Below are 17234 nucleotides of genomic sequence, written 5' to 3'. Positions count from 1 at the left end.
CACTTTGGGAGGCCAAGGCGGGCAGATCACTTGAGCTCAGGAGTTCGAGAGCAGCCTGGCCAACATGGCAAAAACCCGTATCTACAAAAAATACAAAAAATTACCCCAGTGCAGTGTCATTCGCCTGTAATCTTAGCTATTTGGGAGGCTGAGTTGGGAGGATTACTTGAGCCTGGGAGGCAGAGGTTGCAGTGAGCCGAGACCATGCCACTGCACTCCAGCCTGGGTGACAGAGTGAGACACTCCCTCTCTCTCAAAAAAAGAAAAAATTGCTCTTTACATTTTATGGACCGAAAAAGTCACATGGTCACCCCTCACATGACAAAGTCAAAGACATGCAATTCCACTTCGTGTCTAAAAAGAGGGAGAAAAAAATATTTGCTGAACTTCCATGGTTAGTTATCATAATTTAAAAAGTGGGCAGATGGGAGCTTACTGAGGATGTGACATTTGAGCTGAGGCTTCAATGATAAAGAAGCAGAAATTGTAAGAGCTACGGGTGTGAAGTCTCTAAGGCAGGAATGGGCTTTTGAGGAACAGAAAGTGGCTTGAATGTTTGGAGAACAGTGAATGAGAGTAAGAATTGAGCAGGGGCTGGGTCATACAAAGCCTTGTTGGCCATTGTGAGGAGTCTAAATTATATTTCAAGTGCACCAGGAGACCAGGCATGGTGGTTCAAGCCTTTAATCCCAGCACTTTGGGGGGCCGAGGTGGGAGTATCATTTGAGCCAAAGAGTTTGAGACCAGCCTGAACAACATAGTGAGACTCCAAAATGTCACCAAAAATTTTAAAAATGAGCAGAGCATGGTGGTACATGCTTGTGGTCCCAGCTACCTGGGAGGCTGAGATGGGAGGATCACTTGAGCCTAGAAGGTCGAGGCTGCAGGGAGACGTGATGGTGCCACTGTATTCCAGCCTGGGAAACAGAATGAGACCCTGTCTCCAAAAAATAATAATAATAATAATAATAATAATAACAAAAATAGGTCGGGTGCAGTGGCCCACGCCTGAAATCCCAGCACTTTGGGAGGCTGAAGCGGGTGGATCACTTGAGGTCAGGAGTTCAAGACCAGCCTGGCCAACATGGTGAAACCCCGTCTCTACTTAAAATAGAAAAATTAGCTAGGCATGATGGTGTGCACTTGTGGTCCCAGCTGCTCAGGTGGCTGCTGCAGGAGAGTCACTTGAGCCCAGGAGGTCAAGGCTGCAGTGAGCTATGATGGTACCATTGCACTCCAGCCTGGGCAGCAGAGTGAGACCCTGTCTCAAAAAGCTGCTACATTGGTACTAAACTACATAATTATGTAGTCAAATTATTCTTTCTCAACACACATTGATATATTGATGAATATATGTGGGAGTTTTATTACTCAAGCATTTCTTTAGTCTATTTGCTGTAGAACCACATAGCCTTCCTGGTGTGCTAAGATGTGAACTGAAGGCTGGGCACAGTGGCTTATGCCTGTAATCCCAGCACTTTGGGAGGCTGAGGCAGGCAGATCACTGGAGGTCAGGAGTTCGAGACCAGCCTGGCCAACATGGTGAAACACAGTCTCTACTAAAAATACAAAACTCAGCCATGTGTGGTGTCGTGTGCCTGTAATCCCAGCTACTTGGGAGGCTGAGACAGGAGAATCGCTTGAATCCAGGAGGCGGAGGTTGCAGTAAGCCGAGATTGCACCATTGCACTCCAGCCTGGGAGACAAAGTGGGACTCCGTCTCAAGAAAAAAAAAAAAAAATGTGAACTGATACATTGGGCTGTGACTTCATGAAAAGATATTATTATTGTTTATAGTACTGGTACAGGTTTGTACCCTACAAACACAAAAATTGTAATAACTTCTACTGAACAAAATTCTCATAAAAATGCAAACTCTATGTTAAAAAAGTTACCCGGGTGTGGTAGCCCGTGCCTGTGTCCAGCTTCTCAGGAGGCTGTGGCAGGAGGGTTGCTTGAGCCCAGGAGTTGGCGGCTGCGGTGAGCTATGATTGTGCCACTGCACTCCAGCCTGGGTGCCAGAGCACATCCCTGTCTCTAAAACAAGCAAACAAAACATAACAAAACAAAACTCTACGTGTGAGATTGCATATACCAAATGATTGAGGCCATTCTGTTAGGAATGATGAGACATTATGACTAGGTATCAACAAGAATGGAATTATATGCTTACAATTGTACTTCTCTGATAACTGGAAATACTTTACACACATTAGCTTCTGGGTCCATACATATCCAACATTATTTCTTTTTTCTCTTTTTCTTTTCTTTTCTTTCTTTTTTTTTTTTTTTCGAGACAGAGTCTTGCTCGGTCATCCAGGCTAGAGTGCAGTGGTGCAATCTCAGTTCACTGCCACCTCGGCCTCTGGGGTTCAAGCGATTTCCCTGCCTCAGCCTCCCAAGTAGCTGGGATTACAGGTGTGTGCCGCCATGCCTGGCTAATTTTCTGTGTTTTTAGTAGAGCTGGGGTTTCGCCACTTTGAACAGGCTGGTCTTGAACTCCTGACCTCAGGTGATCCTCCCACCTCAGCCTCCCAAAATGCTGGGATTACAGGCATGAGCCACCACACCCAGCCTTCAAACATTATTTCTCCTCTACTACCCACATTTTTTTTTTTTTTTTTTTTTTTGAGACAGGGTCTTGCTCTGTCCCCCAGGCTGGAGTGCAATGGTGCGATGACAGCTCACTGCAGCCTCAACCTCTCATGCTCAAGCGATCCTCCCACGTCAGCCCACTGAGCAGCTGGGACTACAGGTATGTGCCACCATGCCTGGCTAATTTTTGTATTTTTTGTAGAGATGGGGTTTTGCTATGTTGCCTAGACTGGTTTCAAACTCCGTAGGTCAAGCAGTCCGCCCACCTCAGCCTCCCAAAGTAAGATTTCAGGCATGAGCCACTACACCCAGCCAAAAAAAAGATAATTAAAAAAAGAAAAGAAAGTATTCTGCTTACCCCAATCCTGGGAACTGGGACGTCTAAGTCCATCAGACTCTAATGTTATAAAGACAGGAAACACATTACAAAACCTGGCACGATTTTGGCTCACTGCAACCTCCACCTCCCAGGTTCAAGCGATTCTCCTTTCTCAGCCTCCCTAGTAGCTGGGATTACAGGCACACACCACCATGTCTGGCTAATTTTTGTTTTTGTGGTAGAGACGGGGTCTTACCAGGTTGGCCAGCCTGGTCTCGAACTTCTGACTTCAAGTGATCCGCGCACCTTAGCCTCTCAAAGTGCTGGGATCACAGGCGTGAGCCACTGCACCTGGCATATGTAGCTTTTTAAAAAAATCTTTGTTGCTATCTTATTTAGGAATAAAATATGAGGCAGCTTTGATATCGGTGGAAGGTATCAGTGTTCCAGGCAGTGAATCTGTGTGGGTTTGCAGTGACCTCAATTTTTGCCTCCTCAGGAAATAATTTAACTGAGGTGTGTAAGGCAGAAAAAGAGACTGAGGTAAGTTTCAGAGCAGGAATGGAAGTTAGTTTGTTTGCTTATATATTTAAAATATTTTAGGCCAGGCGCGGTGGCTCACACCTGTAATTCCAACACTTTGGGAGGCCGAGGCGGGTGGATCACGAGGTCAGGACATCGAGACCATCCTGGCTAACACGGTGAAACCCCGTCTCTACTAAAAATACAAAAAAAAAAAAAAAATTAGCTGGGCATGGTGGCAGGCGGCTGTAGTCCCAGCTACTCAGGAGGCTGAGGCAGGAGAATGGCATGAACCTGGGAGGCGGAGCTTGCAGTGAGCCGAGATTGTGCCACTGCACTCCAGCCTGGGGACAGAGCGAAACTCTATCTCAAAAAAAAAAAAAAATTTTTTTTTTGTTGCCTAGGCTGGAGTGCAGTGGCACCATCTCAGCTCACTGCAACCTCCACCCACTGGGTTCAAGTGATTCTACTACCTCAGTCTCCCTAGTAGTTGGAACTATAGACATGTGCCACCAGACCTGGCTAATTTTTGTATTTTTAGTAGAGACGATGCTTCACCATGTTGCCCAGACTAGTCTTGAATTCCTGACCTCAAGTGGTCCACCTGCCTTGGCCTCTCAAAATGCTAGGATTACAGGCATGAGCCACCGTGCTCGGCCCTGGAGTGGAAGTTTATTTAAAAGGCTTTAGAATAGGAAAGAAAGGAAAGGAAAGTACGCTTGGAAGAGACCCAAGAGGGCACCAAGGTCAAGTGCGGTGTTTAACCTTGACCCTAGGACTTTATAGGCTGGCCTCTTTCCCATGTTCCTTCCTTTAGGGTGGGCTGCCACAGGGGGCAGGTGAGCACCCGCTATGTGTTTAGAAACTTGTGTGCACACCCTTCTAAGGCTTTCTTCCCTTTTCTGGTGGAGTGCCCCCGAAAGGTCATACTCCCCCATTTTGTCTCTTACTGCACATGCCTGGACTCACTCATCCAATACCTGACAGTTTATCGGAAGCTCCCTTTTGCCTCTCCCTTGTGCCTGCATTCAATTCATACTTTAATGCAACAGGTGTGGACCAGCAGGCAATGGCCTTTTCCTGGTGCCAGCTGCCAATTTGTCACTTTTTTTTTTTTTGAGACAGAATCTGGCTCTGTCACCCAGGCTTGAGTGCAGTGGTGCAATATCACTGTAACCTTCACCTACTGGGTTCAAGCAATTTTCCTGCCTCAGCCTCCTGAGCAACTAGGACTACAGGCACACACCACCATGCCCAGCTAATATTTTTGTATTTTTAGTGGAGACGGGGTTTCATCATGTTGGCCAGGCTGGTCTCGATCTCCTAACGTCAAGTGATCCGCCCGCCTCAGTCTCACAAGGTGCTGTGCCCGGCCAATTTATCCCTTTTAGAGAGGCAATGGGATGATTGCCAAACCATCTGCTGACATTTCTAGTGGGCGGGGGGAGAGCCCTCTCTGCCCCCATCATGCCTATCCTACCTTTTCCTGATGCAGCTCTCAGCTTGACTTTTCCCTTTGGCTTAGTGACTTGTCAGGGTAGGAGGGGTCCCAAGATTTATTTTCTTTTCACAAAGGCAAAAGGGGATACAGCATGTCACATGGTGAAAGAGGGAGTGAGAGAGAGAACAGGGAGGTGCTGCACTCTTATAAACAACCAGATCTCATGGGAACTACCTGAGTGGGAGCTCACTCATCACCAAAGGGATGTTGCTAAACTGTCCGTGAGGGATCTGCCCCCATGATCCCATCACTTGCCACCAGGCCTCACCTCCAATACCGAGAATGACATCTCTTTTTTTTTTTTGAGACAGAGTCTTGCTCTCTCACCTAGGCTGCAGTGCAGTGGCGTGATCTCATCTCACTGCAGCCTCTGCCTCCCAGGTTCGAGAAATTTTCCTGCCTCAGCCTCCCGAATAGCTGGGACTACAGATGCACATCACCACGCCCGGCTAATTTTTTTTTTTTTTTTTTTTTTGAGACAGAGTCTTGCTCTGTCACCCAGGCTGGAGTGCAGTGGCGCTATCTCGGCTCACTGCAAGCTCCACCTCCCGGGTTCACGCCATTCTCATGCGTCAGCCTCCCAAGTAGCTAGGACTGCAGGCGCCCGCCACCATGCCTGGCTAATTTTTCGTATTTTTAGTAGAGACAGAGTTTCACCGTGTTAGCCAGGATGGTCTCGATCTCCTGACCTTGTGATCCACCCGCCTTGGCCTCCCAAAGTGCTGGGATTACAGGCATGAGCCACCGCACCCCGCCTGTATTTTTTTTTTTTTAGTAGAATTAAGGTTTTACCATACTGGCCAGGCTAGTCTTGAACTCCTGACCTCAAGTGATCTGCCCACCTCAGCCTCCCAAAGTGCTGAGATTACAGGTGTGAGCCACTGCGCCTGGCTGGAAATCACATCTCAACATGAGATTTGGAGGGCACATACCCAAACCACATTACCCTTCGAGGGAAATTCCGGGCACCTAGCTATCTTGAGAAGTAAATTAGCAACTTGGTGAGAAGAAGGTAATAATTGGCTGGGTTCAGTGCCTCACACCTGTAATCCCAGCACTTTGGGAGGTCGAGACAGATAGATCAACTGAGGTCAGGAGTTCGAGATCAGCCTGGCTAACGTGATGAAACCCCATCTCTACTAAAAATACAAAAATTAGCTGGGTGTGGTGACGGATGCCTGTAATCCCAGCTACTCGGGAGGCTGAGGCAGGAGGATTGCTTGAACCCGGGAGGCGGAGGGTGCAGTGGGCTTAGATTGGGCCATTGCTCTCCAGCCTGGGCAACAGAGCAAGACTCCGTCTCAAAAAAAAAAAAAAAAAAAAAAAACAAGAAAAAGTAATAATAGCTCAGAACAACAGCCACCCAAGTCAGTTAGAGCCACAAGATATTTGATCCCCTATAGAAAGTAAAGATAACATCTTGACAAATGTCCCTAAGTTGTTTTTCAGAAGCGCAGACCTCAACCAGATGAAAAATGGCGACAGCTTTCACGTTGACCTCAGATAAGGGTGAACCAAGGACCAAACTCTGATTGGAGTTCTTTGTTCTAAATTTCTTCCTGAGGGGCTTGGAGGGAATCAGACTCACAGGTGAAAACTTAACATCCCTTCTGCTGACCCCAAGGTTTTAGATAAAGCTTTGCTTTCTTAACCAACTGTAAACGTAAAAAATATTTGAATTCACCAGGTGCGATGGCTCATGCCTGTAATCACAGCACTTTGGGAGGCTGAGGCGGGCGGATCACTTGAGGTCAGGAGTTCGAGGCCAGCCTGGTTAACATGGTGAAACCCTGTCTTTACTAAAAATACAAAAATTAGCCGGGCGTGGTGGTGGGCGCCTGTAATCCCAGCTACTTGGGAGGCTGATGCAGGAGAATTGCTTGAACCAGGTGGCACACACCTATAGTCCAGCTACATGAGAGGCTGAGGCAGGAGGATTGATGAAGCTCGGGAAGCAGAGGTTGCAGCGAGCCGAGACCAGGCCATTGCACTCCAGCCTAGACGACAGAGCGCGACTCTCAAAAAAAAAAAAAAAAAGAAAGAAAGAAAGAAAGAAAGAAGGAAAAGGAAAAAAGGAAGGCATCTTCTCTGGCACCCTTTAGTCTTTTTTTTTTTTTTTTTTTTTTTTTGAGATGGGGTCTCGCTCTGTCACCTGGGCTGGAGTGCAGTGGCACAATCTCGGCTCACTGCAACCTCTGCTTCCCAGGCTTTATCAATCCTCCTGCCTCAGCCTCTCATGTAGTTGGGACTATAGGCGTGTACCACTCCACATAGCTAATTTTTTTATTTTTTTATTTTTTGTAGAGACAGCGGTCTCGTTATGTTGCCCAGGCTGGTCACAAACTCCTGGGTTCAAGTCATCCTCCTGCCTCCACCTCTCAAGGTGCTGGGATTACAGGTGTGAGCCACTAAGCCCGTCCTGAATTACTGATTTTTATATACTGTATAAACTTTGGCATCCTACTTTTTCTTACTTTTGTTAAATTTGGCCTAAAGCTGCCTCATAAACAGTGAACTATATCCTAATTTAAGCATGTAAGCATTTTACTAAAGGAATATACAAGTAAAATTTTAAAGAAAGAAAATAGGCTGGGCACGGTGGCTCACTTCTGTGATCCCAGCACTTTGGGAGGCAGAGGCGGGCGGATCACGAGCTCAGGAGATAGAGACCATCTCGGCTAACATGGTGAAACCCCGTCTCTACTAAAAATACAAAAAATTAGCCTGGCATGGTGGCGGGCGCCTGTAGTCCCAGCTACTCGGGAGGCTGAGGCAGGAGAATGGCCTGAACCCGGGAGGCGGAGCTTGCAGTGAGCCGAGACTGTGCCACTGCACTCCAGCCTGGGAGACAGAGCGAGACTCTGTCTCAAAAAAAAAAAAAAAAAACTAAATAAATAAATAAGAAAACAAGCATAAACATTTGGGAAAAAGCCTTTAGGCCTTGTCAGTTCCTAGAATGTATTTATTTTCACTATACTGGGGTATCCTTCCAGTATTAAGGTCCATTCTCAGAAGGTGGATTTGGCGAGCATGAAAAAAAGGGGTGGGGGAGTAATCGTACAAACAACTGTGTCCAGTCCAGGTTCCTAGGACCAAAGGGACCCCTCTGTATGGCAGAGGCACCCGACAGCCATAACTGATGTGTACCCTTAGAATGACTTTATGGTCGGTCGGGCGCGGTGGCTCACGCCTGTAATCCCAGCACTTTGGGAGGCCGAGGCGGGCGGATCACGAGCTCAGGAGATAGAGACCATCTCGGCTAACATGGTGAAACCCCGTCTCTACTAAAAATACAAAAAATTAGCCGGGCGCGGTGGCGGGCGCCTGTAATCCCAGCTACTCAGGAGGAGGAGGCTGAGGCAGGAGAATGGCGTGAACCCGGGAGGCGGAGCTTGCAGTGAGCCGAGATAGTGCCACTGCAGTGCGGCCTGGGCGAAAGAGCGAGACTCCTTCTCAAAAAAGTAGAATTTTAAAAAAAAAATGACTTTATGGTCTAAGAAGAATGTGTGTTCAGAGCCCCAAGCTAAGGAATCAGGAGTGGCAAGATCCTGGAACGATGCCAACCTATGAAACCCTGAGTCAAGAGGTCAAGCTGGGCACTTGGTTTCTCAGGTCGACTGCTTGGCCCTCTTCCAAGTTGTACTTTCCTTCTTTCCTTTCCTCTTTTATTTCCTGTTCTAAAGTTTTATAATAAACTTTTTTTTTTTTTTTTTTTTTTTTTTTTTAGATACTATCTCACTCTATAGCCCAGGCTGGAGTGCAGTAGCTCAATCTCGTTCACTGCAACCTCCACCTCCCAGGTTCAAAAGATTCTCCTGCCTCAGCCTCCTGAGTAGCTGGGATTACAGGCGCTCACCATCACACCCAGCTAATTTTTGTATTTTTAGTACAGACATGTTTTTACCATGTTGGCCAGGCGGATCTTGAACTCCTGAGCTCAGGTGATCCACCTGGCTCAGCCTCCCAAAGTGCTGGGATTACAGGCATGAACCACCATGCCCGGCCCCGGCCTGCTTTTTAATAAACTTTTACTCCTACTCTGCAACTTGCCTCTGTCTGGTTTCTGCCTTATGACCCTCGGTCAAATTCTTTCTTCTGAGGCGGCAAGAATTGAGGTTGCTACAGATGCGTATGGATTCACCACTGGGAAGTTGGATACCTTCCACCGGTAACTGGTCGAGGATGCTAGGTGAAAATGTTATGGAAGCTGCATGGTTTTTACAAATCATGTAGTGGTTCTCATGTCCAGCCATAGCTACTGCACCTGTGTGAAAGTCCCCTCAATAAACCTTTGTCTTTTTTACTGTCTCCAGATCTCTTCCTCTACCCTTCCACACGGTGCCTTCCCTACTGGAGTAAAGTGGGGTCCAGCAGGGCACCCTCTCTGTGCAATTTTTTTTTTTTTTTTTTTTTTTTGAGATAGATTCTTGTTGTGTTGCCCAGGCTGGAGTGCAGTGGTGTGACCTTGGCTCATTGCAACCTTCGCCTCCTGGGTTCAAGCGAGTCTCCAGCCTCAGCCTCCCAAGTAGCTGGGATCACAGGCGCCTGCTACCATGCCTGGCTTTTTTTTTTTTTTTTTTTTTTTTTTAGTATTTTTAGTAGAGATGGGGTTTTGCCATGTTTGCCAGGCTGGTCTCGAACTCCTGGCCTCAAGTGATCCGCCCACCTCAGCCTCCCAAAGTGCTGGGATTACAGGCGTGAGCCACTGCACTTGGCCTCTCTCCCTGCATCTTCATGTGTCTTCAACGCCAAGAGGGAGCTTCTGACCCCTCGGTTAGGGTCGAGGTCCCAGAGGCCCAGGGTCAAGGCTACCGCCGCCTCCCAAGGACGTGCATGCCTGCAAGAGGCTGCATCCAGCAGTCATGGAAGAGGCTCCACTGGGGCCTGCTCTAGTTCCTGCTGGGGAAAGCAAGTGGAGGTGCCCCTTGAAGAAACGGGGATCCCACCAATCTCAGGGGTTCTGTCCTGGCCTGTGGCCCTGGATCATGCAGCACAGAGCAGACGACGATGGGGAGCAGACGACGCCCTTCTTGGTTGGGGCTGAGGGTGGGGGTCCCGCTTCCCTAAAGGCCTAGCCCAGGGTTCCAGCCACAGGCCCCACTGGGCGGCGCGGCACGGCGCCGCCCCGCCCCTCCAGGCCTGGCAATCGCCCTCAACAAAGATGGCGCGGACGACCTAAGACGCGTCACGCTACCTTGCCGCAGTGCTCCTCCCGCGCAGCTCTTATCCCCGTAGACTGCGGCCGAGACGGGGAGGGGGAAGCCTCGCCTGGGGGGCGGCAGTGGCCTGGGCGGCTCTCTGGCTGCTGTTGTATGGCTGCACGTTGGCGCTACCGGACGGGATGCTGTATCCCCGAGAGCCTGTCGTGGCAGCGCAAGCAGCTGGACGGCCTCTGAAGCTTCCGCGCCGACTTCTCCGACAACCGACGCCGGGGCTTCGAGGAGCAGAGGTACCGGCGACCGCTGTCGGAGGCGCGGACTCGGGGCAGGGCCAGGAGTCGCCCGGAAGCCCGGCGGTGGGAATGGGGTAAGCCCCGGCGCCCTGCAGCCTCCTTCACCGTAGTGCCCCGGAGCTGGGGGCCCGGAGGAGGTTAAAGGTCAACGGGCTTGGGGGCGCGGGATTGGAGGACGGGAGTACCTGGGGGACCCGCGAGGGCCGGAGCGGTGGAGGCGGGAGGAGGAAGAAGCGCTCCTGTCGAGTCCCGTTCCTAGGCGAAGGCTGAGCCCGGGCAGTGTCCTTCTTTCTAATGTTTAATTTTAATTTTTGAAATGCTTTTGAGACCGGGTTTGGCCCTGCTGCCCAGGTGGGAGCGGAGTGGTGCAATCCTAACTTCTGAGCTCAAGCGATTCTCCCGCCTCAGCCTTGCAAGTTACCTGGGACCACCATGCCTGGCTAATTTAAACAAACAAACAAACAAACTTGGTCGGGCTCGTGGCTCACGTCTGTAATCCCAACACTTTGGGAGGCCGAGGCAGGCGGATCACCTGAGGCCAAGAATTCAAGACCAGTCTGGCCAACGTGGTGAAACCCCATCTCTACTAAAAATACAAAAATTAGCCGGGCGTGGTGGTGAGCACCTGTAATCCCAGCTACTTGGGAGGCTGAGGCAGGAGAATTGCTTGAACCAGGGAGGCGGAGGTTGCAGTGGGCCGAGATCACCCCACTATACTCCAGCCTGTGAGACAGAGTGAGACTCCGTCTTAAAACGAAAACAAAATCAATTTTTTTTTGTTCGTATTTTTAAGATATAGGGTCTCACTAAGTTACCCAGGCTCGTTTCGAACTCCTGGCCTCAAGCCATCCTCCCACATTAACCTCTCAAAGTGCTGATTACAGGCATGAGCCACCCAGGCACTCGTCAGGCCTGAGAGGCAGGCGCTGCCCAGAGCTGGGCCCGGGGATCGGGAGGAGGCGACAGTTTAGATATTTTGAGGTCAGCTCTGCCAAGGCGGGAAGGTACCTTGGTTTTCACGGTTCAGATAGAGGACAGAATGTGACCTCAGGCCAAGGACGCCACCCCTCTTCCCCTCCTGACTTGGATGTGGTCAGCAGAGAAGTGGCATCCGATGAGGTTTGGGCCGCATTTGCCTGGTGTACATCCTCTTTTTCTTTTTTTTTGTTGAGACGGAGTCTCTCTCTGCTACCCAGGCTGGAGTGCAATGGCACGATCTTGGCTCAGTGCAGCCTTCCGGGTTCAAGTGATTCTCCTGCCTCAGCCTTCTGAGTAGCTGGGACTACAGGCCCACCACACCCAGCTAATTTTTGTATTTTTAGTAGAGATGGGGTTTCACCATATTGGCCAGGCTGATCTCGAACTCCTGACCTTGTGATCCACCTGCCTCCGCCTCCTGAAGTGCTGGGATTACAGGTGTGAACCACCGCACCCAGCCTACATCCTCTTTTTCTGACTTTACGGCATTCAGTACAGGAGAAAGAGAGGAGAAGGCTGGGTGCCAGCATGTGCCCCACTCACAGTGTCCTAAGCAAAGCACCCCCCATCCCCCTAACCAGCCTTCCTCCCTGTGACAGGCAGTGGGCCATCTGCCTCTTAGTCACAGGTCTGAACCTTCTTGCCTCATGCTGGGTTGTGCCCCTGGGCTCACCCCTGTCTTGGGAGATACTGGGTCCCATCCGCTCCAAGGAGGAACTCCTGGCCCCACTGGCCCAGGTGTACAAACCGCCCTGGCAGTTGACCTGTCATCAGCAAGTTATCTGTCTGTTCCACCAGGCGTCCCCGCCGTGTGTCAGTGTTTGCGCTAGGCCTGGGGGCGTGGCTGTGCAGTACACTGGTCCTGGATCCCTTTGGGGGGCCTAGGAGCTGAGCCCAGCCCTTCTCTTCGCAGTCAGGCCCCACCGTGGACATGCGGGTTCCCTCCAGCTTCAACGACATCGGCCAGGGCTTGCGGCTGCGGCATTTTGTCAGGGGGTCGTGGTATGAACGGGAGGTGACCCTGCTGGAGCGATGGATCCAGGACCTGCGCACAAGAGTGGTGCTGAGGATTGGCAGTGCCCACTTCTATGCCATCGTGGTCAGTGAGGCCAGGAGCAGGCAGGGCGGGTGGGTGGGCACAGCTGCTGAACAGCATGGGACCCTCAGCTGCCACCCACAGCCTGTCTCCTGGGGTGGGACGGTGGGGGGCCTTGCCCTGCCCTGGAGGCTGTGCCCTGTGTAGGGGGATAGGTGGCCTGATGTACCCCATTGGGATGTCATTCTTCCCGTCTGGCTGGCAGGCCCCCGATCCCCATGCTGCAGGTTATGTGAGGGAGTGCCCGATAGCAGTGCCCCTCCTCATGCCCTGACCTGCCACCCCCTCCCCATATCTCCTATGTCTGCAGTGGGTAAATGGGGTCGACACGGTAGAGCATGAAGGGGGCTACCTCCCCTTTGAGGCCGACATCAGCAGCCTGTTCCAGGTGGAGCCCCTGCCCTCCCGCCTCTGCATCACTATCGCCATCAACAACACGCTCACCCCCCAACCCTGCCACCAGGGACTATCTGTACATGACCGACACCTCCAAGTGGGGACCATCCTGCCTCCACTGCACGCACCCACCTTCCCGCTCCACCCTGTGGTCTTCCTGCCAGGGACAGGGTGGCCTTCGCAGAGAGGAGGCCCTGGATCTGGGGAGGCATGTGAGCTGAGGTCAAAAGACCCATGGCAAGGGCCCAGCGAACCACAATTCTCCCACCCTAGGTATCCCAAGGGTTACTTTGTCCAGAACACAGACTTTGACTTCTTCAACTACTCAGGACTCCTGTGGTCTCTGCTTCTATACACGACACCCACCACCTACATCGATGACGTCACCGTCACCACCGGCGTGGAGCGAGACAGTGGTGAGGGCTTCTGGTAAGATCCTCCCTCAGTGGGGCCCAGGGTGGCTCTGTTTGTTCTCTGTTTGGAAAGCTCTCCCAGCATCTCTAAACCTTCATAGGTTCCCATCCACCTACGAAGCTAAAATCCAGGCTGTCTGAGCCGGCATGGGCTCCCGAAATCACCCATGTGGTAGATCTCGCTGGGAGAAGAGGGGTCTGGCCTAACGTCACACAGCTCAGGGTGGCAATCCTGTCCCTTCCCCACGGTGCTGCTCTCACTCTAGCTCCCCTTGCTACACATCGTGCTCAAGGAACAGGCAGCTTCGAGGGGCCGGGTGCGGTGGCTAACGCCTGTCATCCCAGCTGTTTGTAAGGAGGACTTGGTAGGAGGATCACTTTAGGCCAGGAGTTTAAGACCAGCCTGGGCAACATAGCGAGACCATCACCACAAAAAATTAAAAACCGCCAGGCATGGTGATGCATGCCAGTAGTCCCAGCTGCTGAGGCAGGAGAATCTGTTGAGCCTGGGAGGTCAAGGTGCAGTGAGCTGTGACCACGCCACTGCACTCTGGTCTGGGCAACAGAGGGAGACCCTGTCTTTTTTATTTTTATTTGTTTTTAAGCTAGAGTCTCACTCTGTAGGAGCCCAGACTGGAGGGCACTGGTGCAATCTTGGGCTCACTGCAACCTCCACCTCCCGAGTTCAAGTGATTCTCCTGCCTCAGCCTCCCGAGTAGCTGGGATTACAGGCACCTTCCACCACATCTAGCTAATTTTTGTATTTTTTTTTAGTAGAGATGGAGTTTCACCATATTGGCCTGGTTGGTCTTGAACTCCTGACCTCAGATGATTCACCCGCCTCGGCCTCCCAAAGTGCAAGGATTACAGCTGTGAGCCACCGCGCATGGCTGGAATACCCTGTCTTTAAGAAAAAAAATTTTTTTTTAATTTTTTTTTTTTTTTTAAATATATCTTTTTCCTTTTGTGAGATGAGGCCTTGCACTGTTGCCCAGGCTGGATGGCAGTGGTGCGATGATTGACAGCTGTTGTGGGGCCGCAGTTGTAAGTTTCAAAGAATTTAGGCTGGGTGTGGTGGCTAATGCCTGTCATCCCAGCACTTTGGGAGGCCAAGGTCGGCAGACCGCTTGAGCTCAAAAGTTCGAGACCAGCCTGGGCAACATAGTGAGACCCTGTCTCAAAAAGAATGAATAATTAAAATAAATAAAAAAGAAATTAAATAACAAATCACACAGCAAAGGTGATGCAGCATAGAGCAATTTATTGTAAAGGGAAAAGTATTTTGCAAGTTAGGTGCAGAATAGCCCGGGCGCAGTGGCTCATGCCTGTAATCCCAGCTACTAGGGAGGTTGAGATGGGAGAACTGCTTGAACCTGGGAGGTGGAGGTTGCAGTGAGCTGAGATTGCAACACTCCATTATATAATCCCAGGTACTCGGGAGGCTGAGACAGCCTGGGTGACAGAGTGAGACCCCATCTCAAAAAAAATCGTGAAGTCCAAAATACACGGTTCATCCTGAGAGAGGATTCAGGGCAGGCTGCTCGTAAGGATGAGAGAGCGCTGATTATTACTGGGGAAACTCCCTTTCTGGGAGTCTTCCATGGTGAATTCTTAAGGAGTTGGAAGAGGTGTTACTCTAAGCACGTTCTGGGTCATCCTCTGGGTGCACATGGGCTGTAGCTGTACATGCTTGTTCACACATCACATGTCTCAGCGCCGTGGTTGGCACGTCCGAAGGACACGGTCACTTCCTTGACTACCTACCCTGCCTCAAGATCGTAGCTCGTTGCAGCCCCAAACTCCTGGCTCAAGCAATCCTCCCACTTCAGCCTCCCAAGTACCTGGGGCTGATGGGACTGCAGGCACACACCACCACGCCCAGCTAATTTTTGTTATTTTGTAGGGAAGATGTGGTTTCTCTATGTTACCCAGGCTGGTCTTGAACTACTGGGCTGAAGTGATCCTCCCTCTTCAGCCTCCCTGTGGTGGTGTGTTGGGATTACAAGTATGACCACTGCCCCTGGCCAAATACACGTTTTTTTTTATGTTTGTTTTTTGTTTTTTTGAGACAGAGTCTTGTGCTGTCACCCAGGATGGAGTGGTGCAGTGGTACGATCTTGGCTCACTGAAACCTCCGCCTCCCAGGTTCAAGTAATTCTCCTGCCTCAGTCTCCCTAAAGTAGCTGGGATTACAGGCGTGTGCCACCATGCCTGACTAATTTTTGTATTTTTAGTAGAGATGGGGTTTCACCATGTTGACCAGGCTGATCTCGAACTCCTGGCCTCAAGTGATGCGCCTACCTCAGCCTCTGAAAGTGCTGGGATTACAGGCATGAGCCACCATGCTCAGCCTGTTTCCTTAAATTTCTTTACAAAAATTTACCCTATGGTAAAGGTGTACTACCAGAAGGTAGAATGAGACACTTTGGTCCATGCGTACATTGTGTAATGATGAAATCAGGGTATTTAGCATCTCTCTTGCCTCATAGAGTTATTATTCCTTTGAGGTGAAGACATTCAGTATCCTCTTTTTCTAGCTTTCTTGAAAAGTACGCTCTGATAATGTTAGACCTAGTCACCCTGCTGCTGTGGAATAGAACTACAGGTTTCATTCCTCTCACGGAGTATGTAACTTTATGCCATTTCCAATCTCTGACTATGCCCCACCTTTCAACCCCCACCCGTGGTAAGAACAGTTATGCTTACTAGTTCTATGAAATAAAGTTTTGTGGATTCCTCCTGAGTGAGAAAATGTGATGTTTGTCTTTCTCTGTGTAGTTTATTTCTTTCTCCTTTTTTCCTTTTTTTTGAGATAGTGTCTGGCTCTGGTTGCTCAAGCTGGAGGGCAGTGGTGCAATCTCAGCTCACTACATCCTTGACCTCCCGGGGCTCAGGTGATTCTCCCACCTCAGCTTCCCGAGTAGCTGGGACTTTTGAGAAATGTCTCTTCTGGTTCATTGCCCAACTTTGGCTGGGTTACCTGGTTTTGCATGTATTTTTACTAGAGATAGGATTTCACCATTTTGGCCAAGCTGGTCTGAAACTCCTGACCTCAAGTGATCCACCCGACTTGGTCTCCGAAAGCACTGGGAGTACAGGTGTGAGCCACAGCACCCGGCCTCATTGCATCTTCTAGGTGTTCTTTGAAAAAAATGTGTTGACTGCGTACAGGTGTGTGTTTAGGTTCTCTTACATCCCTAGGTTCGTGGATTCATTTTTATGCCACTACTGTAGTCTTTGGATGAGTGGAGGTTTTACTTGTAATTTGAAACTGGGGAGTGTGCGGCCTCCAATTGAGTTTGTATTCCCTAGGATTGCTTTGCATATTCAGGTTCTTTGGGTCTTTGGTGGTTCCATGTGAATTTTTAGCCATGTATCGTTAACATTTCATAAAACGTTTGTTTCATACTTCATGTCCAGAATTAGGGGTGCATTGGGACATTGTGATACTTGTTTGTATACCTTGAGTATGGATAAAATCAGGGAGTTTCCCATGCTTGTGACCACGTATAGGTTTTATATCTTCGATGTGTGAACATTCAGTATCCTCCTTGGTAGCTGTTTTGAAAATGGCATGATCATGTTGTTAAGTATCGTCGCCCTGCTTTGGAGTGGAATACCAGAATGTATTCCTCTCCTGTAACTCTCTGTGTACCTATTGCCAATCCTTGATATCCTCTCCTCCAGCTAGCCTGTGGTGACCACTGCTGTATTTCCACCTTCAGTCAGTTAAATTTTTCAGCTCCTACATGAGTGAGAACATGCAGGCTTGGTCTTAGTCTGCCTTTCTGATTTGATTGAACATAGTGTCTGCAGGTGCAGCCATGTTGCTGGAAATGATAGGATTCCATGAATTTTGATTGCCCAAAAGTATCCCATTGTGTCTGGTACTAGAGATTCTTCATCCCTTCATCTGTGGATGGACAGGTAGGCTGATTTCTTATCTTGGCTTTTGGGCATAG

General features: G+C 49.9%; 1 pseudogene; it reads left to right on the top strand.

The window, feature by feature from the left end:
* The first annotated feature begins 7055 nt into the window (after window positions 1-7055).
* LOC117977413 (uncharacterized) overlaps window positions 7056-17234 on the top strand; it is an 81930-nt pseudogene continuing 71751 nt past the window's right edge.

The sequence above is a fragment of the Pan paniscus genome, chromosome 23 (assembly GCF_029289425.2).
Source record: "Pan paniscus chromosome 23, NHGRI_mPanPan1-v2.0_pri, whole genome shotgun sequence".
NCBI lineage: Eukaryota > Metazoa > Chordata > Mammalia > Primates > Hominidae > Pan > Pan paniscus.
Note: the sequence above shows the minus strand (reverse complement) of the source record. Positions and strands in the feature narration are given on the sequence as shown.